The sequence below is a fragment of the Procambarus clarkii genome, chromosome 8, assembly GCF_040958095.1.
Source record: "Procambarus clarkii isolate CNS0578487 chromosome 8, FALCON_Pclarkii_2.0, whole genome shotgun sequence".
NCBI classification, from domain to species: domain Eukaryota; kingdom Metazoa; phylum Arthropoda; class Malacostraca; order Decapoda; family Cambaridae; genus Procambarus; species Procambarus clarkii.
In genome coordinates this window covers 16,103,860-16,131,308 of record NC_091157.1, presented here as the reverse complement: position 1 = coordinate 16,131,308, position 27,449 = coordinate 16,103,860, and positions in this window count along the sequence as shown.

The following is a 27,449-nucleotide window of genomic DNA, read 5'->3' as shown; positions in this document are numbered from 1 at the left end:
CATGTCACCCCTAACTCTTCGCCTTTCCATTGAATGCAATTTAAGCTTTGTTAATCTTTCTTCATATGAAAGATTTCTAATTTGGGGAATTAACTTAGTCATCCTACGCTGGACACGTTCAAGTGAATTTATATCCATTCTATAGTACGGCGACCAAAACTGAACTGCATAATCTAAATGGGGCCTAACCAGAGCAAGATATAGCTGAAGAACCACACCAGGTGTCTTGTTACTAACTCTTCGATTAATAAATCCCAGTGTCCTATTTGCCTTATTACGAACATTCATGCATTGATCCTTTTGTTTTAAATTCTTACTTATCATAACTCCCAGATCCTTTTCGCAATTCGACTTCGAAATCTCAACACCATCTAGCTCGTATCTTGTAACTCTATCATCATTACCTATCCTCAAACTTTACATTTATCAGCATTAAACTGCATCTGCCAATCCTTTGACCATTTCAACACCCATTTCATTTCTGTGGATATAGCTTCATTTCATTTCTGAGGATATAGCTTCTCCATTGTGCCTATTACCCTATGTGACACCAACAACGCGTGCCTCACCTTGTGTGTTTACGATTGTCTACTGTGCTACCACACGTGCGCTGCTCACTTCGTGTTTAGAGCTCGCCAAACTTACCCGTGTGTGTGAGACCCTCTCATCCTCACCCAATTCCATCGTCTCCCGGTTGTGTCACCCTGTGCTCTCCGCCGGGGCGCCTGACTTGACAGACGTCAACACCGCCTGTCCACCACTTGTTCATACTCCACGTGGTGCTGCACATCATCACGTGTGGAAGGTGCTGAGTTAGATCTTCAATCTACTACAAGTTCATCATTTGTATGTATGGAGTGAATGATGAATGAGGAGGCCAGTCTATTTTGTGAGTACATTTATTATATTTTCTCTTGTGTTCATCTGACATCAACCTGCTGACCTGACGTTGTCTCATTATCACCTGAAACGGGTGGAGAAGTGTAGTCGAGGAACGCCGTTAACGATTAACGATTACAGTACGTCTGAGTGATTACTGTAATTCGTCTCTGATTGGGTATGAGTTACACGTATTTACGCATTTAATTGGGATGTATTTATTGTGTGAAGGTACAGTTAAATATTATACCGATACTGATATCGATTTCCCATGTGATGCCTTGATATCGTTTCAGAAGAAAACCCAGTGAGTCAAGTGAGTAAGAGTAAGGGTCTGAGTGATACTCTGAATTATTGTGTACTGTGTAATTATTGTTTAATTAATTGTGATTATCAATTACTTTGATATTGCGATCCGTGTTGTGTTGTATTCTTGTGCTTGTGAGTTGTTAGGCACTGTGAGTGAAGTAAAATATTACCGTGGTTTCAGATTTGTAAGGGAGACGCGCAATTATATAATCATTAATTGAAGAATCAGTGACGTATTCCTTGTTGTGAATAGCTGCCCATTGAGATAGTGTAATTAATATCATTAGTGAAGTGACTAATTCTTGTTTGGCAAGCTATCGTAAGTGATAGCGTTGAGTTAATGTAATTCGTCTTGATTAATTAGCTGTTTGTGAGACAGTAATTAATGTAATAACTCAATGATTGTTTAATTGTCTTCGTGGCAGAGTAATTACTGTGGAGAATTATTGTTTGATTGATTAATCTGATTGTAGTGACCTTTTGTAATTAACGTAAATTATCTTTGCTTGAGTGACTTGATGACAGTAATTAACGTAATTAACTTAATTGTTTTGATTAAATTGATTGTAATCAATTGTTCTTGTCTATGTGATAACGTAATTGTTGTTGTTTTGATTGCTGTCCACAGATGCGTGTATTAACGTAATTGAAATTGTTTACATGAAACTGGCTCAGTGATGAGTCTTGTTGTTTTTTTGTGTTGTTGTTAAATTATTTTGACTGTAATTATTTTTATTCGCGTCTTGAGTCCAGGTGAACACCCGATGTTCAGTGAGTATCAGTTTGACCAGCCAAGAGCGGTACGGACAGGAGTTCCGCTATATAAAATGAAATATCTAGAGCATCTAGATCTAACAGTATTTATGTCATGGGTGACTTTAATTTTAGCGGAATAAACTGGTTGAACAAAACAGGGAATAGTGAAGCAGAAGATTTTCTAGAATTAATTGACGATTGCTTTCTTACGCAACACATTAAGGAACCAACACGGGAAAATAATATTTTAGATTTAGTGTTAACTAACAGGGAAACGCAAATTAATGACATCAAAATAGGGAGTGAGCTAGGGAGCAGTGATCACAAAGAAATCAGATTTAGCATAGAATGGAATAGACCAGTAGGAGAAAATTCTGTTAAAGTGCCAGATTTTCGAAAAGCTGATTTTAATAGCCTAAGAATTTTTTTGGGTCAAATTGATTGGAAAGGCTTGGGTATGGGGTGTGGGCCGGTCTTGGAGCGAGACATGAACCCAGCGATAGGTGACTTAAATGGGGATTTCGATGTGGATTCAATATATAACTTATTTAAGAATATTCTAAACAAAGCACAGGATCGTAGTATACCATACAAATTGAATAGATCGTATACTAATGACCCAAAGTGGATAACAAAGAATTTGAAGAACCTTATAGGTAAAAAGAGAGCTTGGTACAAAAGGATTAAAAATGGGGAGGTCACTTTAGAACAGGAATTCGTACAACTGGTTAGAAATGTTAAAAAAGAGATAAGGAAAGCAAAAAGAAACTATGAAGTTCGCATAGCAGGGCAAGCAAAGACAAATCCTAAAGGGTTTTTTCAGTTATATCGTACTAAGACTAGGGAAAGGATAGGTCCATTAAAAACTGAGACAGGTCAAATAACAGATAGTGATGAAGAGATGAGTAGTATTTTTAATAAATATTTTGTATCTGTATTTACTAAAGAGGAACTTAACAATATGCCTTCAGCCGAACAAGTCTATGTGGGTGGGGACGAGGACAGGTTGACGAGTTTAGCAGTTACCAGGGAGGATGTTCTTAAACAAATAGTAAAACTCAAACCAAACAAATCCCCAGGGCCGGATGAAGTGTTTGCTAGGGTGCTTAAAGAATGCAAAGAGGAGCTTTGTGACCCACTGTCAACCATATTTAATAAATCAATAGAGTCAGGCAGAGTGCCAGAGTTTTGGAAAGTTGCTAATGTGATACCAGTTTTTAAGAAAGGAGATAGATCACTTGCGTCTAACTATCGACCAATTAGCCTAACGTCTATTGTGGGAAAGTTACTCGAATCTATAATAGCAAATAAAATTCGTCTTCATCTTGAAAAACATAAATTAATAATTGAGTCGCAACATGGTTTTATAAATGGCCGTTCATGTTTAACAAATTTGTTATCTTTTTATTCTAGCATTGTTGAGGCAGTTGATAGTGGTAAGGATTGCGATGTTGTATACCTTGACTTTAGCAAAGCTTTTGATACAGTGCCACATGAAAGACTGATTAAAAAAATAGAGTCTCATGGTATTGGGGGTGCTATATTAAGCTGGATTAGGGCATGGCTATACCAAAGGAAACAGAGAGTTAGTATAAATGGAATCAAGTCAGAGTGGGAAAATGTTGTAAGTGGAGTGCCTCAAGGCTCTGTCCTGGGACCTCTGTTGTTTATAATATATATAAATGATTTAGATTCAGGTTTGAGTAGCAACATTTGCAAATTTGCCGATGATACGAAAATCGGTAGGGAAATTAATTCGGAGGAGGACTCACTATCACTTCAAGTTGATCTAGATAGGGTTTTGAAATGGTCAAAGGATTGGCAGATGCAGTTTAATGCTGATAAATGTAAAGTTCTGAGGTTAGGTAATGATGATAGAGTTACAAGATACGAGCTAGATGGTGTTGTGATTGCGAAGTCGGATTGCGAAAGGGATCTGGGAGTTATGATTAGTAAGAATTTAAAACAAAAGGATCAATGCATAAATGTTCGTAATAAGGCAAATCGGACACTTGGATTTATTAATCGCAGCGTTAGTAACAAGACACCTGGTGTGGTTCTCAAGCTATATCTTGCTCTAGTTAGGCCCCATTTAGATTATGCAGTTCAGTTTTGGTCGCCATATTATAGAATGGATATAAATTCACTTGAACGTGTCCAGCGTAGGATGACTAAGTTAATTCCCCAAATTAGAAATCTTTCATATGAAGAAAGATTAACAAAGCTTAAGTTGCATTCACTGGAAAGGCGAAGAGTTAGGGGTGACATGATAGAGGTTTACAAGTGGATGAATGGACATAACCGGGGGGATATTAATAGGGTATTAAAAGTATCAACACAGGACAGAACACGAAACAATGGATATAAATTGGATAAGTTTAGATTTAGGAAAGACTGGTTCAGTAACAGGGTTGTTGATTTGTGGAACCAATTGCCGCGTAACATTGTGGAGGTGGGGTCCCTCGATTGTTTCAAGCACGGGTTGGACAAGTATATGAGTGGGATTGGGTGGTTATAGAATAGGAGCTGCCTCGTATGGGCCAATAGGCCTTCTGCAATTACCTTTGTTCTTATGTTCTTATGTTGTTCTTATATTGGCTTCGATTAGCTGTCATATTGTCACTTAGGAAAATTAATGTAATGTTAAATTGTTGTTCCTTGTATTGGTATTAAGTTTGGTATTAAATGTTATTTGTTGCCAAAGGTAAAATGTCTTTATGTCAATACCTTCTAATAATATTGCCCCTTAACTCATGCTGCTACAAATTACCTGCCAAATACACGACAAAACTACGACGTTGTGACAACGTTCAAACAAGTTTTAACGCCTCCTAACAAAAGGTAACGTCCAATATAGCAAGCTGTAACAACGTTCTAATAAGTCATAAAAACGTTATAACAAGATGCAACAACTTTATTACACGTTGTAAATAGCGGGAAAATAGGGACAGTTTCGTTTTGTGTTTAGAGGGTAGACTATTTCTTGCATTAATTGAGGGTCTGCTTCTGGATTCGAACCTAAGTCATAGCCACATTACTTACTATGTCATAGCTAAGTCATAGCCACTAAATTACTGAATACAAATTCGGTGTGAGGACCTGCAGTTACCCCTAAGATTGCAGCAGGCAATTAATTTAAGGAGCTAAACGACCTAGTGGATAGGAGATACCAAGGAATTGGACTGCTGTGGGGGCTGCTCCTTTATTTCGGTTTTAAAGTCAAATATCACATCTGGCACTTAACGTGTCGGCTTGTGCAGTCTTTTCTGACTGAGTTCTCTTGTAAAGAGTAATAATAAATCTCACCAGCAAAGTATCAGGTCTTATTGCTTGAAGAGACATCGATGCAGGAGAGAAGGACCTGGGATGGACTCAGCCTGGGGCCAGATTCACGAAAGCACTTACGCAAGCACTTACAAACCTGTACATCTTTTCTCAATCTTTGGCGGCTTTGTTTCCAATTATTAAACAGTTCAAGAGCTCCGAAGCACCAGGAGGCTGTTTATAAAAATAACAACAGTTGAATGGGAAGTTTTCATACTTGCAAACTGTTTAATAAATGTAACCAAAGCCGTCAAAGATCGAGGAAAGATGTACACGTTCCTAAGTGCTTGCATAAGTGATTTCGTGAATCTGGCCCCTGGTAGCTGAGTATAGGTTCGTCATGACCAACTGGTCGTGACTCACCCCACACCCACCGAGTGCTGACAAGACCATCCCAAAATGCACTTCTGTTCACTTTACTGATACACTGCCCTAAGGCAGCTTATATCGACCATCCAGTCCGGTGACCCTTCATAAACTTAAACATCCGGCGAACAGGGCGGTGTGAACCACACACCGCCCTGTATTGATTTGCCACACTCATAAACGCCTCCACACGCTCCCTAAACTACTTCCGCTGCCAGTACACTGAGAGAGAGTACTACGAAATATTATACAATAATCTGGGTACAACATACGGGCCAATTGGAGCTGCCTGGCATGGACCAAATAGGAACTGCCTGTTGTGGGCCAATAGGAACTGCCTAGCATGGGCCAAATAGGAACTGCCTGGTATGGGCCAATAGGAACTGCCTGTTGTGGGCCAATAGGAACTGCCTATTGTGGGCCAATAGAAACTGCCTCATATGGACCAATAGGAATTACCGGGAATGGGCCGATAGGAACTGCGTTGTATGGGCCAATAGGAACTGCCTAGTAAGGGCCAATAAGAACAAAGGCAACTGCAGAAGGCCTATTAGCCCATATGAGGCAGCTCCTATTTATAACCACCTAATCCCATTCATATACATGTCCAACCCGCACTTGAAACAATCAAGGGAACCCACCTCCACCACGTTACGCGGTAATTGCACAAATCAAACAAATCAGCTTCCACAAATCAACAACCCTGTTACCGAACCAGTATTTACCCAAGTCATTCCTAAATCTAAATTTATCCAGTTTATACCCATCGTTTCGTGTTCCGTCCTGTGTTGATACTCTCAATACCCTACTAATATCCTATTAATATAATAAGTCGTTAAGGACAGGGGTCTTAAGAAGACCTTGACAAGGCCGCATACAGACGCCTTAAGGACAGCAAATTCATTTGCCGTGTTGGAGGACGAGTGCTGTGGTGAGCCTGCAGTTCACTCGGAATGGAAATCAGCGAGGAGCGGCGGAGCACAGGCCCCTCAGGCTGCTCAGAAAGTTAAGGAGGTACCGAAGCGAATTTTGGTTGTGGGAGATTCCCAGGTGAGGTATTTAGACAATGTTTTGTGCCAGAGATAGGGGGAACAGATTAAGGGTTTGCTATCCGGGAGCTGGAATTGGTGATATTGTTGGAAACATGAATGATATTATGACGGGAAATGGGAACAAACCCATTATTTGTATTAGTGCAGGGGGTAATGATGTTGGACGAGTTAGGAGTGAGGAACTAATACAGAGATTCAAGACAGCCATCGAATTAGTTAGGAGCAAGGGAGGAATCCCGATCATATGTGGCATTCTTCCAAGAAAGGGAGTGGGTAATGAATGGATGTCGAGGGCACTTGGTGTCAATTGCCGGCTGTAAAGATATTGCAAATCAAATGCAATATCTTTCATAGACAACTGGGAACTCTTCTATGGAAGAACGGAAATGTATGCTCGTGATGGGGTGCATCTATCGAGGGCTGGGGTTGTTGCTGTTGCGAACTCGTTGGAACCAGTGGTTAGAGGTGTTTGTTTGGGTTTAAACTGTTAGTAGATAGTGGTATGGGAATTGATTTGGAGGAAGGAGGTAATAAAAGTATGTGTTCGTGGGAAAAAAGAAGTGGCAAAATGATCAGGGAAAGAAAAGGGCCTCAAAATAACAATTCACTTAGGGTATATTACACTACCAGTAGAAGTGTATGAAATAAAATTAACGAATTAAATGCTCTTGTCTGCACAGAAAAAATAGATATTATTGCACTTACCGAAACGTGGATGAATGTAGAAAATAGAGAACTATTAGCTGAATATCAAATAAATGGATTTAAACTATTTCACACAAATAGATATATTAGACGAGGAGGGGGAGTAGCCATATATGTTAGGGACAATTTGAAATGTAGTCTCAAAGAGGGAATCAAAACTGAGCCACACACAGAAACTATTTGGATAGAATTAAACGAAAAAGCAAAAAATATTATAATAGGAGTTATATATAGGCCACCAAATTTAGACAGAATAGAAGCAAAGCATCTATGGGATGAAATATCTAGAGCATCTAGATCTAACAGTATTTATGTCATGGGTGACTTTAACTGTAGTGGAATTAACTGGTTGAACAAAACAGGGAATAGTGAAGCAGAAGATTTTCTAGAATTTATTGACGATTGCTTTCTTACGCAACACATTAAGGAACCAACACGGGAAAATAATATTTTAGATTTAGTGTTAACTAACAGGGAAACACAAATTAATGACATCGAAATAGGGAGTGAGCTAGGGAACAGTGATCACAAACATAAGAACATATGAACAAAGGCAACTGCAGAAGGCCTATTGGCCCATACGAGGCAGCTCCTATCTATAACCACCCAATCCCACTCATATACTTGTCCAACCCGCGCTTGAAACAATCGAGGGACCCCACCTCCACCACATTACGCGGCAATTGGTTCCACAAATCAACAACCCTGTTACTGAACCAGTATTTACCCAAGTCTTTCCTAAATCTAAACTTATCCAATTTATATCGATTGTTTCGTGTTCTGTCTTGTGTTGATATTTTTAATACCCTATTAATATCCCCTTTGTTGTGTCCATTCATCCACTTGTAAACCTCTATCATGTCACCCCTAACTCTTCGCCTTTCCAGTGAATGCAACTTAAGCTTTGTTAATATTTCTTCATATGAAAGATTTCTAATTTGGGGAATTAACTTAGTCATCCTACGTTGGACAAGTTCAAGTGAATTTATAACCATTCTATAATACGGCGACCAAAACTGAACTGCATAATCTAAATGGAGCCAAGCCAGAGCAAGATATAGCTTAAGAACCACACCAGGTGTCTTGTTACTTACGCTTCGATAAATAAAACCCAGTGTCCTATTCGCCTTATTACGAACATTCATGCATTGCTCCTTTTGTTTTAAATTCTTACTAATCATAACTCCCAGATTCCTTTCGCAATCCGACTTCGCAATCTCAACACCATCTAGCTCGTATCTTGTAACTCTATCTTCATTACCTAGCCTCAGAACTTTACATTTGCCTCTAAAGGAAAATATTTGAACTCTACTAATCCTGACTAAGGGAGTTAACTAATCATTTACTGTACAGCTCGAGATTTTGTTACCATGGGGTGACAAGATTGAACTTGATTACCGATGAGAGTTGACAGAAAGTCACCCTCTGCATCTGGCTCAACATTTGAACCGTTAGACAGCTCAGCCAGGTCAGGAATTAGACTTGTTGAAGGCAGCTCTAGTTCCTCCCTAGCATGATATGGTTTTAACTTATTAATGTGGATAGTTCTCTCAACTTTGTCCTCACGAATACCTTTAATAAAAAAATTGACCGGACCTGTTCTTTCAATTACTCGATAAGGGCCCCGCCATCTAGGTGCAAGTTTCCTACTTTGATTGGCAGGTGCCGTTTCATTAACTCTCAAAACGAGACTACCCACTTTCAACTCAAGAAGTCGTACCTTCTTATCACAATGCTGAGCATAGTAGTCTCGTGCTGTTTTGGAAGCTTTAGCTGCAATTCTCCAAGCGTTTTTTTTATCTTGTTGAGGATTTCTGAAGGGTAATCCTCTCCAGACACAACGCTATTTCCGTTAAGCAGACCTGATGGAAAATTACATGAATGACCAGTGAAAAGCAAAAGGAGTTGAGTGTTAATTGACTGATGGGTGGCAGTGTTTAAAGCCAGCTGATCATAGGGCGAGTGTTTGTACCATGAATTTGCATCATGCTCTGCAAGAACTGTAAGTATATCTTTAACTGACCGATTTGTTTGCTCCATCATCGGGTTTGAATGAGGGTGGTAAGCTGTTGTGAATGCTGACGTGGTCTTTAAAATGTTACAAACTTCTCTAAAAATATTGCCATTAAATTCCTGACCTTGGTCAGAGATTCCCTGCAGAATACGCCTGAGATAGAGACGTATCTGGTAGCTTTCTCAAACCCCAAATGTCAAGTAGACAATGCGTCAACATTGTGAAAGAGAAAACATGCACTCACTTGAGCATTATATTGTAGAATGTTTTAAAACTTAATGAAGGCAGCTCTAGTTCCTCCCTAGTATAATATGGTTTTAACTTATTAACGTGGACAGTTCTGTCAACTTTGTCCCCACAGATACCTTTAACTTGACTGACTTTCGCCCTCCTGGGCTGAGGTATGCTGAACTCTGCAACTGCATATACTTGACATTTGGGGTTTGAGGGTGACTTTCTGTCAACTCTCATCGGTAATCAAGTTCAATCTTGTCACCCCATGGTAACAAAATCTCGAGCTGTATAGTAAATGATTAGTTAACTCCCTTAGTCAGGATTAGTAGAGTTCAAATATTTTCCTTTAGAGGCAATGGTGTAGATTTACTGATGTGCATGACTCAGGTAGCATTGCTCTGGGGGTTTTCCAACCTCCTATCACCCAGAGTAATATCCATGCTTCAGCCAGTTGTTGTTGTCTGTCTTTCTCAGGTCTTATGGTGCACCCGTTCCAGCTTCCCGGTCACTTGTGAACCAAGGATCGAGGTCAGCAGGTTTGGAAAGATCTTCCTGTCTGAAAAGATCAGGGATGAGGTACGTTACAAAAAATCCTCCCCTTGTACCCGGTAACTCGCCAATTGGTTACCTAGGGAAAGGTGACTGTACTCCAGTCACCCCTCAGACACCTCATGTCACTAACGCCGTTGTCAGGGCTAAGTATGCTGTCTTCACGAAGCAGAGGCCAGAGTCAACGTAATATCACCATAGGCTAGCTGTCTAAAGGTCACCAACCTAGCCCACCAGCCACGTCACCAAGACCGCGGAAAAACAGGAAGTGGAGGAAGAGTGGTCTGTAAGGAAGTATGTCAGTTCAGCGACTCGTCAGCCCCTCACAACACATGTGGTTACTGTGAGAAGTTGGATTATGGCCCACTTCTCAGCTAGCTTACATTTATTAGATAGTAGAAGAAAGGTATTTTGGCCTGAGAAAATTTCAGTGATGTGCACAGGATGTGCACGAAACCCTATCTTCCTTGTTAGTGGAGATAGGAGGTCGAAATTACATCTCATTCGAATGGGGATGCCTTCAACATTCCAAAGATCTAAATCTCGTTGCGATGGGAATTCTCAGTGATTAGTTACAGGTCTTGCCTGAAACCTGGTCTCTTGGCGCCCAGCAACAGGGAGCGGGAGAGAGAAGGCAGTAAGGGGACGTTGTTTCAAGGGCCTAACGGTTCCCTGCCGGTGACGTGACGTCACCAGCCAGCTCCCATCGCATTGGTCCCGGCACCTCTAGCCGTAGGCCTCCCAGGCGGTGATTGGTCAAGTGCCTGGCACCAAGGGAGCCGCTGCCTGTATTTCTCGCGCGCAAAACTCTACAGGCGTAGGATTCCTGCCCAAGGGTGATATTCTGTCCTGCGCTGCTTTACCTACAAGACGTGGTCCGCCTCTGCTCCCGGCCAGAGTAGAGGTCTTTCCTGTCTCCAGCAGGTTCAGCTAGCCTAATTTAACCCTACGCCGTCCCCCACTGCTGTCGCAGAATCCAACAGTGACGGGGCGTCGCCAGCGGTAAAGTTAACGAAGATACGAGAAGTTACAGCCATCACATGCGTCACCCCATCACAGGTGCAACTTAGCCTGTGGTCAAGTGATCGCGAGTTATCGGCTTCACTGTGAGCAATCCGTCATTTTATTGCTCAGTAACTGAGAGAATAAAAATAAGATTGTGATTCCAAAGTGCTCGAGGAAGATCGTGTGAAAATCTTAAATGCAGTAAGCGTGGACTCTGATTATTCTCCGTCCTCGCCATTGTGTTCCCGGCGTCCCTCGTGGTGACCCCCATATATATATTTTCCAGCGTGCATTCAGTCAGCCTTCAGCAACAAATCACGCCAGCGTGCCAACCGGTGTATAACTATGAGTGCATTCCCAAGTTTATTAGTGGGAAAACTAGGCGACCTTCGTCTCTATTGTCGCGAGAGAGCGGGAGTCACACCTCCCCGCCACACCTCGCCACACCCCCTGGCCCTGGGGGCCTAAGGATACCTCACCAGCCAGCCACCCCCTAACTTGCTACCCTGAGGGAAGCGGTGTCCAGCCAGCCCATACCTCCACCTCACTCCGTCATCTCCAGCATGTGCTTCAATCAACAGCTGGGGCAGTGAGTGTGATTGGTTATGAGTGGATGTCATACCGCTATAAATTAACGTGAATACTCAAATATTATTTCTCCATATTTTCGTATGTGGAAATTCCTTGTGTTGAATTATTCAGCCATCCGGTGTTCGTTCTCTCTAGTTTCCCTACGGGACCGAGTTCGATTCCCCGAGGAAGCACAATAGGTGAAGACCACTACAGCTGTTCTATGTGACCACTGTAGCTGGACTTTAAGTGAATTTGTCATCTTACACTTCAGTTACCCACATTTATCAACTTTTGCGACTTAGTGTCATTGTGTGTTTAATTGTGGTTAGTGTGGTTTCAATATTATACCATCACTGTATGTTAACTCATTTCCATGCCGTTCTGTCTGTACTTCCAGGAGACAAGCTGTAATATCAAGTAAGGTCAAATTACATTGCTGACACGAGTGTGTCAGTGTATTGTGGTTATTATTGTTTATTGATACGTGTGTCAGTGTGTTGTGTTCATTACTATAACTATTATATTAGGTGATCTCTGTGACCCCGGTGTACTTTGGTTTAGTGTAATTATTGTCCGTCTCTGTGACCCGTATTGTTGTGACTCAGTGTCAGCATTGCATATTGTTGTATTGGTCTCAGTGACCCCATACAGTATACTTTGTGTTCAGTATCTCGAGACGTCAGTTTAACTTTGTGTTCAGTAATTCGAGATCTCGAGACGTCAGTGTAACTGTTCAGTATTCGAGACGTCAGTTTAACTTTGTATTCAGTATATCGAGACGTCAGTGTAACTTGTGTGGAGTCTGGCGATAGCTTCGGTAGGGGACAGACGTGTTGCCTCGGCGCTCCGGCAGTTGGTAGTGTTTACCAGTTCGGCCGGTTGGGGGCGGGTGTGTCTCTGCCGCCTGTGCTGACGTGGCGTTACGATGGGGGTCCCTCTCCCCCCTGACGTCCGGGCTCAGTCTGTGGGACTAGAGTTCTCTGTGCGGGCCCGGAGATTGCTCTGGCTTGTGATATGCTCTCTGTCCCTGTGTTAGAGATTTATGGGGTCGAGTTGGTAACGGTCGAGTTGATAACGTAGGGCGATTGTGAAGTTCACAGAGAAGGTGGCGTATCGCGATTTTCTCCGGCGATACGAGGGGCGGACATTACCCCTGCCAGATGGTGCATGCACTGTGACCCTCTCTGATAGAAGTGGTGCACTTACTTACGTCAGTGTGCATGGGGCTCCCTTGGAGTTTCCGGAGAGTCTGCTACGGCGGTATTTCGGCCGGTTTGGCGCAGTAGTTAGTGTGAGGATGAACGTGGTGTCTTCCAGTCCTCTTAAGGGTGTGAGGACTAACATTCGCACCCTGGGGCATCAGACTCCGGGCGGATATTCCGTCCTCTGTGCGCCTTATGGGGTACAACGTTTGGGTGTTTTAAGCCCGCCAGCCGCGGACGTGTTATCGTTGTATTCTTTTGGGCCATCAAGCTGCTGCCTGTTCTGCGCCTGCCGTGCACCAGTGAATCTCTTCAGTGAGGAGGATTTTCCGCCGCTTCCTGTGGGGGATGATTCGGTGGATGTGGACGTCTCTTCGGCTGAGGAGGTGCCCTCTGTATCAGCTGTTGCCCCGCCTGTTGCGCCCCCTGTTGTTGTCGCCTCTCCTCCGGTGGTTGTGTACTCACCTAGTGCTCAGCCTGTTCTGGCTAGTGTCCCTGAGCCTCTTCCGTCTGCCGTCTGCTCGGGCCCCTCGTCTTTCAGTTCTTACTATGCTGCGTCTGTCCTGGTCCCTGCACCCTCGCTGTCTGTGCTGGGTGATGGGGTGGCTGTGGAGCCTCCTGCTGTGTGTGGTCCGGTTCCCCCTGTGGTAGAGGCTGCTGCCGTTCTGCGTCGGGCGTCGGTTCGTCCAGCTAGTGATGCCCGTGCCTCTGGATCTGCTTCCGGCTCTGACGATATCTGGCCGGAGCCCAAACGTTCCAGAAGTTTGTCTACGGCCTGGGGTGATGTTGGGGACTTTAGTGACTGTGGGTCTTCCAGTGTTGATGGCGTGGATCCGGCTGAGTCATTATCTCCGCTGTTGGTGGTGGCGGAGGTTCATGTGCCTGCTGGTGCGGATGCCCGTGTCTCGGGTGTCTCTCCTGTTTCTTCCTTGCTCGGGGGCTCTCCACAGTGGGGTGTGGTGGCTTCCTCTGCCAGGGATGGTGCGGATGCTGGTGCTGGGCGTGGCCTGGTGGTGACTTTACGTAAGGATACGCACCCCCATGATTCCCTGCAGTCGTCTGGTGGTGTGCCCATGGCCGCTGGTGCCCCTGTGGTGGTGCCCTCTGTTGAGCCCTCTGTCGAGCCCCCTTCTGCGGTGTTGTGCATTGAGGACCTCGAGGCCCGGGTTGCCGAGTTCCTGCTGCTTGAACGGCCGGAGGACTTTTCTGGTGGGCGGGTTCCGGGTGTATAGGATCGGGTGGCGGCTACTGGCGTCCGGAGGGACACCGTGTGGGTTCCACGTCTGCGGGTGTTTGTTTCCGGGATTCCGGTTCACATGGCGCCCCCGGTGTTAGGTCATGCCTCCTAGACAACGTGGCTGCTTTGGGAGGCGTTCAATGTGCGGTTTCCACCGGATATGTTCCCGGGCAAATATGTACGCTGATTTCATGTTACTGTAGTTGTTGTTTTTGTTGGTATTCTTGGCTAGTTGGGTGCTGTGCGAAGTGTCTTATGTTTCTTGATGTACTTTATGTTGTGTTTTATTCTCGGTCCTTCAGGCCAGTGCATGTATGCTGTTGTGTTTGTACCTGTTTTGTTTTCTGGTTTGCTTGTTTATTATTATTGTTTATTTTGGCCTCGCCCTTTGTTTGTTACGGGGCGGGTGGTTTGGTGTGAGTGTTTTTATTCCTGTATTGTTTCTGTGCTGTACGTTTGACCTGGTGTTTTCATACTGCTTTACCTGTTGTACGTGTTTGTTCTTTGTTATGTTTGGAATGCATTGTGATTGTCCTGTTATGTTTCCTGTTATGCCTCTTGATGTATGTTTTGTTTGATGAAGGTTTTGTTTTGTGATGTTACTGTGATTGCTAGTTTGCCATTGTATTATGTTTTGTGCCTTGATGTATGCTGTATTTTTCTATGCATTTATCGTGTTTGTGTTTTGTTGTGCTTTGCTCTCGGCCCGTCTGGCCGGTGGTCTATTGTTTTATTTTGTTCTGTTCTGTATTGTGTTGTTTTTATTGTATTTAAATTGCATGCTTTGCATGTAAAAATAAAAATAAAAGTAACTTGTGTTCAGTATCTCGGGACGTCAGTTTAAGCTTGTGTTCAGTATCTCGAGACGTCAGTTTAAGCTTGTGTTCAGTATGTCGAGACGTCAGTTTAAGCTTGTGTTCAGTATCTCGAGACGTCAGTTTAAGCTTGTGTTCAGTATCTCGAGACGTCAGTTTAAGCTTGTGTTCAGTATCTCAGGACGTCAGTTTAAGCTTGTGTTCAGTATCTCGGGACGTCAGTTTAAGCTTGTGTTCAGTATGTCGAGACGTCAGTTTAAGCTTGTGTTCAGTATCTCGAGACGTCAGTTTAAGCTTGTGTTCAGTATGTCGAGACGTCAGTTTAAGCTTGTGTTCAGTATCTCGAGACTTCAGTGTAACTTGTTGTTCAGTAACTTGAGTAATCAGTATACTTTGTGTTTATGTACTCTTGAGACGTCAGTATACTTTGCTTTTGTTTAATCTTGAGAAGTCAGTGTACTTTGTGTTTGCTATTCTTGAGACGTCAGTGTAACGTAGTGTTCCTTATTCTTGAAGTCAGTGTTTTGAATTAACGTAGTTAATTGTTGTTTGATTTAGTATGCGGTGATTAGTAATCATGTTGACTAATCGGAGTTTGCTAGCTGTCTCAGTGACGCCGAGCCATGACGTAAATTCTTCGTGAATTAAGTTGAGCTGTCAAGCTGTGACAGATCATTGGACGATTACTCAGGGATTACTAATTACCCTTGTGCTGTTATTGATTTCATTGACATTGTTTTGATTTGTATGTCTTGGAGACGTAATAACGTAATTGTATTTACTAAGTAAAGTAACGTAAACAATTGAGCGTGTATGGAAGACTTGTCTCTGTGACAGGTCTGTCCGTTGTTGTTGTTTCAATCATCAATCACCGCACGCTGATCACGGATCTCACATATGGCACCAACGCAGGGCCATTATCTTTTCACTGTGCGTTATTGCTACTTGCTGCAGCCCTGTCGAGCTGCCATTGCGTCTGGAGTGGTTGCCCACTATTGTTAAGAGTAGACAGGGTCAACAGTACCGCGAGCGGTCCGAACCTGAAGTAGTTATTCCGGATAGCCTAGACTTGTCAAGCGCCACGAAAGACATTAACGTAACGTTAGATGATTCCTGCCATGTATTGTTAGCATTAAGTTTTATGAATAAACTAATTGTTGAATACAAGTGTCTTTACGTTCACATCTTCAGAACCCTTGTACCCAGTATTAACTTTGCCATTATTACTGTTATAAACGTGATCCCTTTCATGTTGCCTGGATTACTTGGATTTAAACTGCGTTCATGGCCACACGCATCAAATAAATTCTATTTGATGGTAGAATCTCATGAGCTACTCTTATGACCTCCCTCTGAGGTCCCAGAAGCTCCACGACCCAGTGGATAAGGAGTGCCAAGGATTTGGACTCCTGCAGCTGCTCTATGCATCCCCGGTCAGTCATTAAAGTATAATCTGCCCTCAGTTTGATGCTAGTTCAGTCCTTTCCTGACTGAGGTTTCTTGTAACCTATTCACCTCTAAAAAGAATAATCTCACATCTACGTCGTCTGTGGAAACCGAAGAATCAACAAAACGGTCCCAGGTACAAGAGCACTGTCCCTACAGAGTGCCGCTGAATCGCCAAATGAGATAACCCCTGTACTCGGCCCAAGTTCAGTTACAAGACGGTATGCACGGAATGTGTAGTGACCAAGTAGTACTGGGATAACAAGTAAACGCCGGAAGAGGACGTCGTCCAGGAGCTGAGATAAGGCCCACTTGTCCTGTTACCATGCCAACCTCTTCAACGCCACTCGAAACTCACTCCCAACGCGAGACATCGTTGCACGTCAAAGCTCTGTTTCTACTGTTGGCAGCCATGGTTAACAGTCCTCCATCATGACTGCTTGTGAGCTATGAGTCGTGAGATGAACCCGTATTCCTGTTAGCAGGATTCACCTGGGTCAGCAGCCAGCCAGCTGTCCCTCAGTGCTCGGCCAATCGAGAGAGTACACGACCCACAGTACTCTCGGGTTTTTGGCAGAGGCCGGTAACTTAAAAGAGGACCAGGATCTTCAAAGAAACAAGAGGCAGTAACCGAAATCTACAGTTCAACTACGTGTCAGCGGCATATATTCTCTAGAAAAAGTTATATAAAAGTTAAATGTTAATTATTGGTAGCACTGAAAGTTAGAATAGCAAAAGTTGAACTATCTTGTAAACTAAGATCATTCTCAATACCTAGAAACGTGACTCTGGAACATTGTTAAATGTGGAAACCTAGAAGTATATAAGTGTGGAAACCTAGAAGTATATAAGTGTGGAAACCTAGAACTACATAAATGTGGAAAACTAGAATTAATTGTGGGGACTAGACAAATAAATCTAGAAATTGAACATCTATAATTTTTTCCTAGAAAACCACTCTGTGTCTAGATAAGCTTGTTATTAATGAATGGGATTGTGAACTAGCTAGTAGGTCTCTAGAAACATAGATCAGTTGTGGAACTTTATCTAGATTACCTAGGTCCTAAACACTGGATTTCTTTGAATTTGGGGGGGGGGGGGGTTAGGGGGGATTTATTGAAAAGCGTTTTGTTGTACAGTCTGAAAAATGGATTCAAACTCTGTTGCAGTGGACTCGAGTATGAACTCTGGGATATTAAGAGTTAAGATATATACAGTGGATATTCCGTATCTTATATACAGTGGATTTTTGTTAGGTTAAGAGACATGTCAGTTCGACATTGATTTTTTTAATATTTCAATTTTTTTTTTAGATTTTAATGAACCGGGTACATGCTGTGGTGGAGACATGCCACAGGTGTAGAGTGGAACACTAGGTCCTTGTGAGGGAGTGTTCCTCTATTGTATTATTGATGATTTTATTGTATTGTTTGCTGTTGTTTAAGGTATTACGTGTTCCAGACAGAGACACTTTGATAGCTGAGGGCTACCCAAGAATTTAGCTAGTTGTATTTTGATAGGTATGAATTTTGAATTTTATTTTAGCTATATCAGAGCTGGTATAGAATGTTTTGTTCTTTTAGATGAGTTGGAAGGGATGCTGAACTGCATTCAAGTTGGACAGCCGGGATCATAGGGACGATTGCCCGTCCTCATTTATTTGCTTTATGTATCATTATTGATTCATGTTATTATGTAATTCATGCAATTTTGGGTGTCATTACTTGTAATTGGTAATTGGTGATTGTAATGAAATTAGTTATGATTAGATACTTTATATTCAAAACATAAGTAAAAAAAATTGGGTTCATGGTTATGGTGGGGGAGACAGGATAAGAAATTCGTGTTTTAAATTGATTTACACACAAATTTCTTAATTCCGGAGAGAGGGAGTTGTAATGACCTGCTAGGAGCCGACCTGGTTTTCCCTCCTTCCCTCCATTTCCGGCCCTTCTCTCTTCACCCTTCCTCCCATTTTCCCCTCTCTACCCAGACCTCAGGAATGGGCAGTCTGGGGTCACGATTATTTATCTAACTCGAGGGGCCGCTGGTGGCTGGGCGGTTCACTCGTTTCAGTCTCTTCCTGTCCACTCCCCCTCCCCACTCTATTCTATCATTCTTTTCCCTCTCTACCTCACTCCTCTTCCATCTCCCCTGTTCCTCACCATGCCCAATGAAAGGTTGGGGCAATCTATCAGCCTTTACTATAAACATACTCTTCCGTGGGTTACCATGAGGTTAGGCAAGCCTGTCCTGGTAGGGTCTGGCATATGTTTCCTGGAGGACAGACTAGGCTTGTTCACCTGTCATCCGATGTACAGCTGGCACAATCTGCGCGAGTCAAATGTACCTCTGCGGGCTAACCAAGTTGACCCAGGGATGTGTAGAGATAAGAATGACCCAACTAGAAGATGCAGATTGGTTGGGGATCCCCATAAAAAGAGGGGGAGGGGTGCCAACTACTATAGGTCAGAGTGCCAGACCACAGGCCAAAGTCTGAAATGACTGGTTTAGGCTTGAGTTATGGGCGTGGCATAGATGGCCAGAGAGGACTTAGTGAGTAGGTCCCGAAGTCCACCATAGGGAGACCCCAAGGATTTGGAGGACAGTGTATACTTGAGAGTGAATTAGGAAGGTCTCCAAGGACCTCAATAGGAGAGCCATCAACATTTGTTTACTGGTAATTGCAGGGATAAATGTAATGTGTTCCTTGTTTTTTGAGGTATTGTCAGTGTATACCATTTCCTCGTTAGGATTTATATTGTCTAGGATGTATTTACATGTCCATATTTAAATAAAAGTAATTTTTTATTACTTCTGGTGTTTAGCTAATTTTCCCCTCGAATTAGTCAATTTTCCGAGTTTTTTCTGAGTCAATTAACTCTCATTACATGCTATGTTTTGGAAAGTTCTTCCTGTGGTTCTCCATGTCCATTTCTGAATTAAAGATGTCCCCCTGATTCTCAATAAGTAAACTAAAGCGTTGTTGTTTTTAAATTCTCCAAAGCATTAATTTCCATGATCCCTACGTCCTTCGAGAATAATTATTGGTCTGTGTCCTTCCCTAGGAGACCAGTAATGCAATCACATTCGGTTACAGGGGTGGTAGCAGTGTTTCATTTTAAGTTCTAGTATATGTGAAGACATAACTATCAGGGTTTTTGTCACCATTGGTAATCATCTGTTCAGCCGAGTTGGTAAGTACACTAGTGGGTAAGTGCCTTGGCCGACACATTCTGTGGAAACAAAGCCTAGATACTGGCGTTATTCCTGATATACTAAAAACAGCAGAGATAGCACCACTTCATAAAGGAGGAAATAAGGCAGAGGCAAAAAATTACAGACCGATAGCACTAACATCGCATATCATAAAAATTTTTGAGAGAGTGCTAAGAAGTAAGATCACAAAATACATGGAATCACAGCAACTCCATAACCCCGGACAACATGGTTTCAGAACAGGGCGCTCTTGCCTGTCGCAGTTGCTGGACCACTATGATATGGCATTAGATGCTATGGAAGACAAACAAAACGCTGATGTAATATACACAGATTTCGCAAAAGCTTTTGATAAATGTGACCATGGTGTTATTGCACATAAAATGCGTTCAAAAGGAATTACCGGAAAAATAGGCAGATGGATCTACAATTTCCTGACCAACAGAACCCAATGTGTAATATTCAACAAAATAAAATCCAGCCCATCAACCGTGAAGAGCTCAGTCCCCCAGGGTACTGTGCTTGCTCCAGTACTTTTTCTCATCCTCATATCGGACATAGACAAGAACACAACCTATAGCACTGTATCATCCTTTGCAGATGACACTAGGATCTTCATGAGAGTAGGCAACATAGAGGACACGGCGAACCTCCAGTCAGATGTAGATCAGGTCTTTCTATGGGCTACAGAAAATAATATGGTGTTTAACGAAGATAAGTTCCAGCTCATGCGCTATGGAAAAAATGAAAATATAAAAACGGAAACCACGTACAAAACTCAGGCAAATCATAACATAAAACGAAAAGGCAATGTAAAGGATCTGGGTGTACTCATGTCGGAAGACCTTACCTTTAAAGAACACAATAAAGTAGCCGTCACAACTGCAAGAAAAATGACAGGTTGGATAACAAGAACTTTTCACACTAGAGATGCTATACCGATGATGATACTTTTCAAAACGTTTGTGCTCTCTAGACTGGAGTACTGCTGCACAATGACAGCACCTTTCAAAGCTGGAGAAATTGCTGACCTAGAGAGCGTGCAGAGATCCTTTACTGCTAGAATCCACTCAGTAAAACATCTAAACTATTGGGACCGACTTAAGAGCCTAAAACTGTACTCCCTTGAGCGCAGACGGGAGAGGTACATAATAATTTACACGTGGAAAATATTAGAGGGGCTGGTCCCAAACCTGCACACAGAAATAACATCACATGAGACCAGAAGACATGGCAGGATGTGCAGAATACCCCCGTTGAAAAACAGAGGTGCAACTGGTACTCTGAGAGAGAACTCTATCAACATCAGAGGTCCGAGACTGTTCAACACGCTTCCACTACACATAAGGGGCATAACTGGCCGACCCCTCACAGTGTTCAAGAGAGAACTGGATAAGCACCTCCAAAGGATACCTGATCAACCAGGCTGTGACTCGTACGTCAGGCTGCGAGCAGCCGCGTCCAACAGCCTGGTTGATCAGTCCGGCAACCAGGAGGCCTGGTCGACGACCGGGCCGCGGGGACGCTAAGCCCCGGAAGCACCTCAAGGTAACCTCAAGGTAAGGACACTTGTTAAGCAGGTGTTATAAGTGGAGGTGTTAAGAATCTGGTGTTACACGGCTCACAGAATGGGTATGGGGTCCACTACCACCCACAGGATGGGTCTGGGGTACACTATCGCCCACAGGATGGGTCTGGGATCCACTACCGCCCACAGGATGGGTCTGGGGTCCACCACCGTCCAAAGGATGGGTATGGGGTCCACTACCTCCCACAGTATGGGTATGGGGTCCACTGCCGCCCCACAGGACGGGTATGAAGTGTATAATAAATGAAGTCAACTGAACTAGACACATAGGTACACCCAAGAGGTGTACTCATTATTCTCGGTGTATATACACACTGATAATTGGATTTATCCTTGAATTATATTGAGAACTCTGGTAAGCCTAAGAGGAAACTAGCAGGTCCTGTTCAGTAAACTATTGTGTGGTCTATTAACCCCTTCAGAGGTTGCTAGGCCTTCAGCCCAACATTAGACATGCTGGTTCAACTGTAAGCTAATATGGTGGCCGTAATAGCCACGTTAAGGGCTAATGGTGTTGGGCTTAAGGCCTATACCAACTCCCTGAGGTTGCTGTAGGCCTTAAGCCCAACAGCAACCTAAAAACAAGGAACTAAATCAAATAAAGTAAAGCGAGCTGGCAACCTCATATGGGAAGGGGGGTCAGACCTCACGTATATAGACCCGGAGGTGAGCGCGGGAGTCAGTGTTGTCACAAGTCTTGAGGTGTGAGCTGCGCTGGGGCTCGTCTGGCCTCTTGCCGTATGCGGGATTATACTTTTCAACTTGTCCTTATTCTTCATAATTAACAATGTCCTAATGAAAAGGCAATAAACGTTGTAATGAAGGCTATAAATTGAATAATTTCAAGTTTGGAAAATATAATTAACATTATTAACCATTATTTAGCCAGACAATAGAGGTAAATAATTATAAAGTGCAGTTTTAATCGCTGATATAAGCAGTGGGTAGTGTGAAATCACTTTATCCTTGGTCCTGTTGTAGTGTGACATCACCTGAACCTTGGTCCTGTTGTAGTGTTACATCACCTGACCCTTGGTCCTGTTGTTGTAGTGTGACATCACCTGACCTTTGATCCTGCTATATTGTGACATCACTTGACCCTTGGTCGTGTTGTTGTAGTGTGACATCACCTGACCTTTGATCCTGCTATATTGTGACATCACCTGACCTTTGATCCTGCTATATTGTGACATCACCTGACCATTGGTCCTGTTGTTGTAGTGTGACATCACCTGACCCTTGGTCCTGTTGTTGTAGTGTGACATCACCTGACCCTTGGTCCTGTTGTTGTAGTGTGACATCACCTGACCCTTGGTCCTGTTGTTGTAGTGTGACATCACCTGACCCTTGGTCCTGTTGTAGTGTTACATCACCTGACCCTTGGTACTGTTGTTGTAGTGTGACATCACCTGACCCTTGGTCCTGTTGTTGTAGTGTGACATCACCTGACCCTTGGTCCTGTTGTTGTAGTGTGACATCACCTGACCCTTGGTCCTGTTGTTGTAGTGTGACATCACCTGACCCTTGGTCCTGTTGTTGTAGCGTGACATCACCTAAGCTGCGGTGGGTGTCCCTACGTGATCAACAAACAAACATCAACACGCCTCACAATAACAGGTAAGTCGCCCGGTATAAACACTCCAATAATCAATTGGCGTGTTTAGTTGATCAGTTGCACACTTAATGCAACGAAAGACCTAACGAAAGAAGCAAACAAAAAAAAAACTATTGGGGCTTCATAGGCCTAATTAGCATGATACCACGATAGTTAAGACGGGTTATCTGACATGTTAGCGGCCTCTGGCAACCGGAATATAGCTTATTGCGATAGGTAAATAATCTGCACGGACGCCTATTTGACTTAAAATTGGGAAACCAAGAGGAATATCTTCGTATTTGGAAAGTTTACAATTATGTAAACTGAGGAAAGTTTAGAGCACTTTTATTAATAAAAAATCGCAGTTAGCTTTCAACTGCTCAAGTGATCTTGCATCTTTTGCAGCTGCTCAAGCGATCTTGCACCTCTTACGTCTGTGCAAGTGTTCTTACGCCTCTTGCGTCTGTGCAATTGTTAATATGCCTCTTGCGTTTGTACAATTGTTCTTACTCTTCTTCTTCTAGATAGGTAAAATTTGCATGAAAGGTTTATCCTTCCGATGACTGCACCAGTACAAATGTAAGAAGGCGCGTTTGTTGAGAATGATAAGAATTTCAAAAGTGTATGTTGCGTTGTGCTGTAGATAGAGCGGCGGCGGCTAAAACAGAAGTGTGTGTTATATGGAGTCTTGCCCCTTCGTAGGACGGTATGTTGTGTTTATGGCATCAGCTGATCCATGGTGCTGGGGTGAGGCAGTTGTTTTCTGTGTTTGGCTGTTGGTGGCGTCAGGTATAGATGTGGCACAGGTCAGATGTGACCCAATTTGTTGGTCGACCGGTGATATTTACCCAGTGCTTTGACTATTTGGTATTTTTCCTGTAACGAAAGCTCACCTCTTAATATAAACTCGATGATAAAGGGTATTTTAGGTGGGATAAATACTTATTTGAAATTTACTCTGGCACTATGTCGGAAACATTGGAAATAGATAATTCAGCTGTGAAAATATATAGTTGGTTTGGTAACCGCCATCCCTGCTGGAGATAGTATTTTGGTGTCCATACAGTGCTAGTGACCGAGGGTGCGTTGTTCACGATGATGCGAGATCCATCTGTATAAATCGCTCTGGTATTTGGGTAGCAATTTTTCATTGTTGAGGCAAAGACTGGGGCTATGGCTGAGTTTGGTGCAGACTTTGGAATGTTGTCTTCGAGTTGTATTGATGTATTAGGAGTTGTATAAAGTCAAGGTGGAATTGGGGGGGGGGGCAGTAAGGTGAGTTTCAGAGTTTTGGAGTAAAGTGAGGTCTATATTGAGGTTATTTGTAGCCCGTGTGAGAAAAAAGGTTGAGTGATTGGTTAGGGAAGCGGGGGTTATGTGGGTTAACTGTTGGGTTAAATTTTTTATCTGTATGGGTGTGTCTTGTGAGCAGTGGTACAGAGTGACAGATAGTTGGCACACATTATCTCTCGTCTGGTGTTTAAGCTTGTGAGGCCCGTTACCCCGTGAAGTCCGAGGATAGGAGTGGAACGAATTGGGCCACATGTAATTCTCATGGCATTGTTTTGTAGGACCTCAAGGCTCTGTAGGTTAGTAGGCGCAGCCGACGCACATGCCTGGCAACAATAGTCTAGTTGGCTGCGAATGTAGGTTGAGTAGAAATGGAGCAAAATTTTATGGTGTGCTCCCCAGGTGGTGCCAGTGAGGGCTTTCAGTATGGCGAGTCGGGGTTGTGTCGTCTGTTTAAGATGTTGAATGTGTGCTTTCCAGGTAAGTAAGGGTGAGTCGAAGTGTATTCAAGGTATTTATGTTCTTGTACGTGTTGGATGGGAGTGTTGTGTATTGCGAGGGTGGGTAGATGAACAAGTCTCGTTTTTTTAGTCAAAATCTGGTAACAGGTTTTGGTAGTACTAACTAGAAGGCCCCATTGTTGTGTCCTAGCAATGAGGTGATCAAGTGCTGTTTGCATTGTTGAGACCGTATTAGGTAGGGCATTGTCTGAATAATACCTCCACAGATCTCCAGTATCAGCTCTTGATACTGGTAATGGCTCAAAAGGGCCACCACTTACGGGCTATTCATGCCCGTGCCACCTTTTGGGTGGCTTAATCTTCATCAATCAATCATCTGAATAATACAATGTTAATTCGTCAGCGTACGGCGAGAGGTAAACAGGATGGGTGTTAGGTAAATCTGCTAAGAATGCAGCAATAAGGGTGGGCTTAGAATGGAGCCTTGTGGGACACCCGTTTGTACTGGAATGCTATCTTTAACTCGCCTTGTATATAGACTTCAGAGATCCTGTTCGTAAGATAGGACTGTAGCCATAGAAGTAATCTTCCCTGTACGCCAAAACGTGCAAGCTTTGACAAGAGGCAAGTATGAGGAATGCTATCAGAAGCTCCTTTAAGGTCTAGGTAAAGAACAATACAAAATTTACTGCTTTTAAGAGAGGTGCGGATTATATGTTCAAGGCAGAGTATTTGAACAAATGTGGAGCATTTCCGTCGAAATCCAGCTTGGAATGACAGTAAAATATTATTATACTCAAGGTACCATTAGAGGCGAGTATGTACTAGTCTTTCCATGACTTTACTGAGACATATTATTAAGGAGATAGTTCTGTATGACGCAGGTTAGGATGAGTCTTTTCCTGGTTTAAGGAAAGGAAGAATAATACTGGTCTGCCATTGTGAGGGAATATTTCCGCGAGTCCAGCATAGATTGTAATAGTTTAGAAGAGTTCCATGTGCAGTCGATGAAAAATATTTGATAAGTTCATATGGCATTCCATCCTCTCCAGGTGCATTGTCAAGAGGTAGGCGGGTTAAAGCTAATTGTAGCTCGCTTAAGGGGTAAATGTTGTCGGTATGGCATAGTCAATTTCTTGTCTGAAGGAGAGTCCTTGGGTATGAAGAAAAGGGGTTGAGACTGTCAGTTTGATATTCAGAAAGAACATTTGCACACTTGTAACACGGGTTTGGATTCCTCTCTCTTTACTTCCTTCTTTCTACTCCCTCTACCCGTATTCTTACTTTTATTTCTAAACCCAGGGACTCCAAAACTTTTACCAAAGCCAACTCCACGCCACGTGGTCCTAAGACGATTGACCGACTTAGGATTCTACACCCAGTATGACGTGACCTAAGCTCTGAACAAAACCCTAGAGTCACCTCTGCTGCCACCACCAGACCAGTAATACAAGAGCAATGATCGAGGTCTGGATCGATCACGCTAATTAATCAACCTAGGGGCTTGATCCCCACTATAAACGATGACCTTGAGTGTGGAATAAATTACACGGTAATGATAATTCCGATTCGATGTTAGAATCGGCGCCCAATGCAACTCTGCCTCGTGTGGACCACGTGACCAGGACAAGTATACACATAACCAAATGGAAACAATAAAATGCAAATTAATAACAAATTTAATTTATTAAAAGAAAACTAAAACAAAATCTAAATATGTTCACTCCCTATCACTTTAACACTCCCTACTTGACCTGAGTGGCAAATGAGACTATTTCTATACTTAACAATAGCAACTATACCTTGGGCGACCACAGCTCTAGGTGTTGGGGCTGTTCTTGGGGAGAGGTAAGATGTTGACCTCTTATCCCAGCTGCTTCCGTGACCACACTGCTCTTTTCCTTGTCTGGTCTCCCCCAGACAGAACATTGTATCCTTCCGCCTAGTCAAAGTTCTCCCCAGTTACTAGCAAGGTTTAAGTTATAACAATTAAACTCTGTTGTACTTAATTGATCCAGACTGGTTGAATTATTTTACTGAATTAAATTACAAACATCTAACGGCAGAGCTGTTCCCGATCACAAAAATGGTTATTAAAACTTTGAGAAATAGTAGACCTGTCAACCCCTGATGACCTATGACCGCCGGTCACTCCGCCTCAAAAGTTAGATCTGATTCGTGACGTCACTGATGGTGACTTAAACTCAATAATTAGAATACTCTTGATATTGTATCCAGTACTATTATACAATACAATTTTAATGCAAAATGAATAATGGCTAATTTTCTCTAAATTACTGAATACTATAGGATGATTCATTTTACGCAGCTATGAACAAAGCGTTGGTTATTTCCACCGCGAATTCCCCTGGGGGTCAGGTCACCATGCGGCTCAGCTTCCCATTCTCTTTTGTCGATAAACCACTCTGGATAATTCTTACAACAGCCTAGTTTGTTACACACTTCTGAGGTGTTTGACAGAGTTAGCCGTTGATCATCAGGGGGAAACGAAGGGAATTTTGGTCGAACTTTAATGCTGTTAAATGTATTGTCGGAAAACCCGACACCATTTAATAATATTACATGCAATATGCAGATAATATTGCTGCCGTTGTATACACAAGTTAACCCACAGAAAATGTAGCTTGTAGTGGAATTTTCCGTCAATAGAAAATGGGATATCATTGCCACATAGTACTATAAATTCACCAGATATTCTGTTGGGAATTAGTCTTAAATACAGTAGTCTTTGGACTTATTACATCATAAAAACATCTCATTTGAATTAAGTTTATTATTAGTATCATAATAGAATAAATGTGACCCTT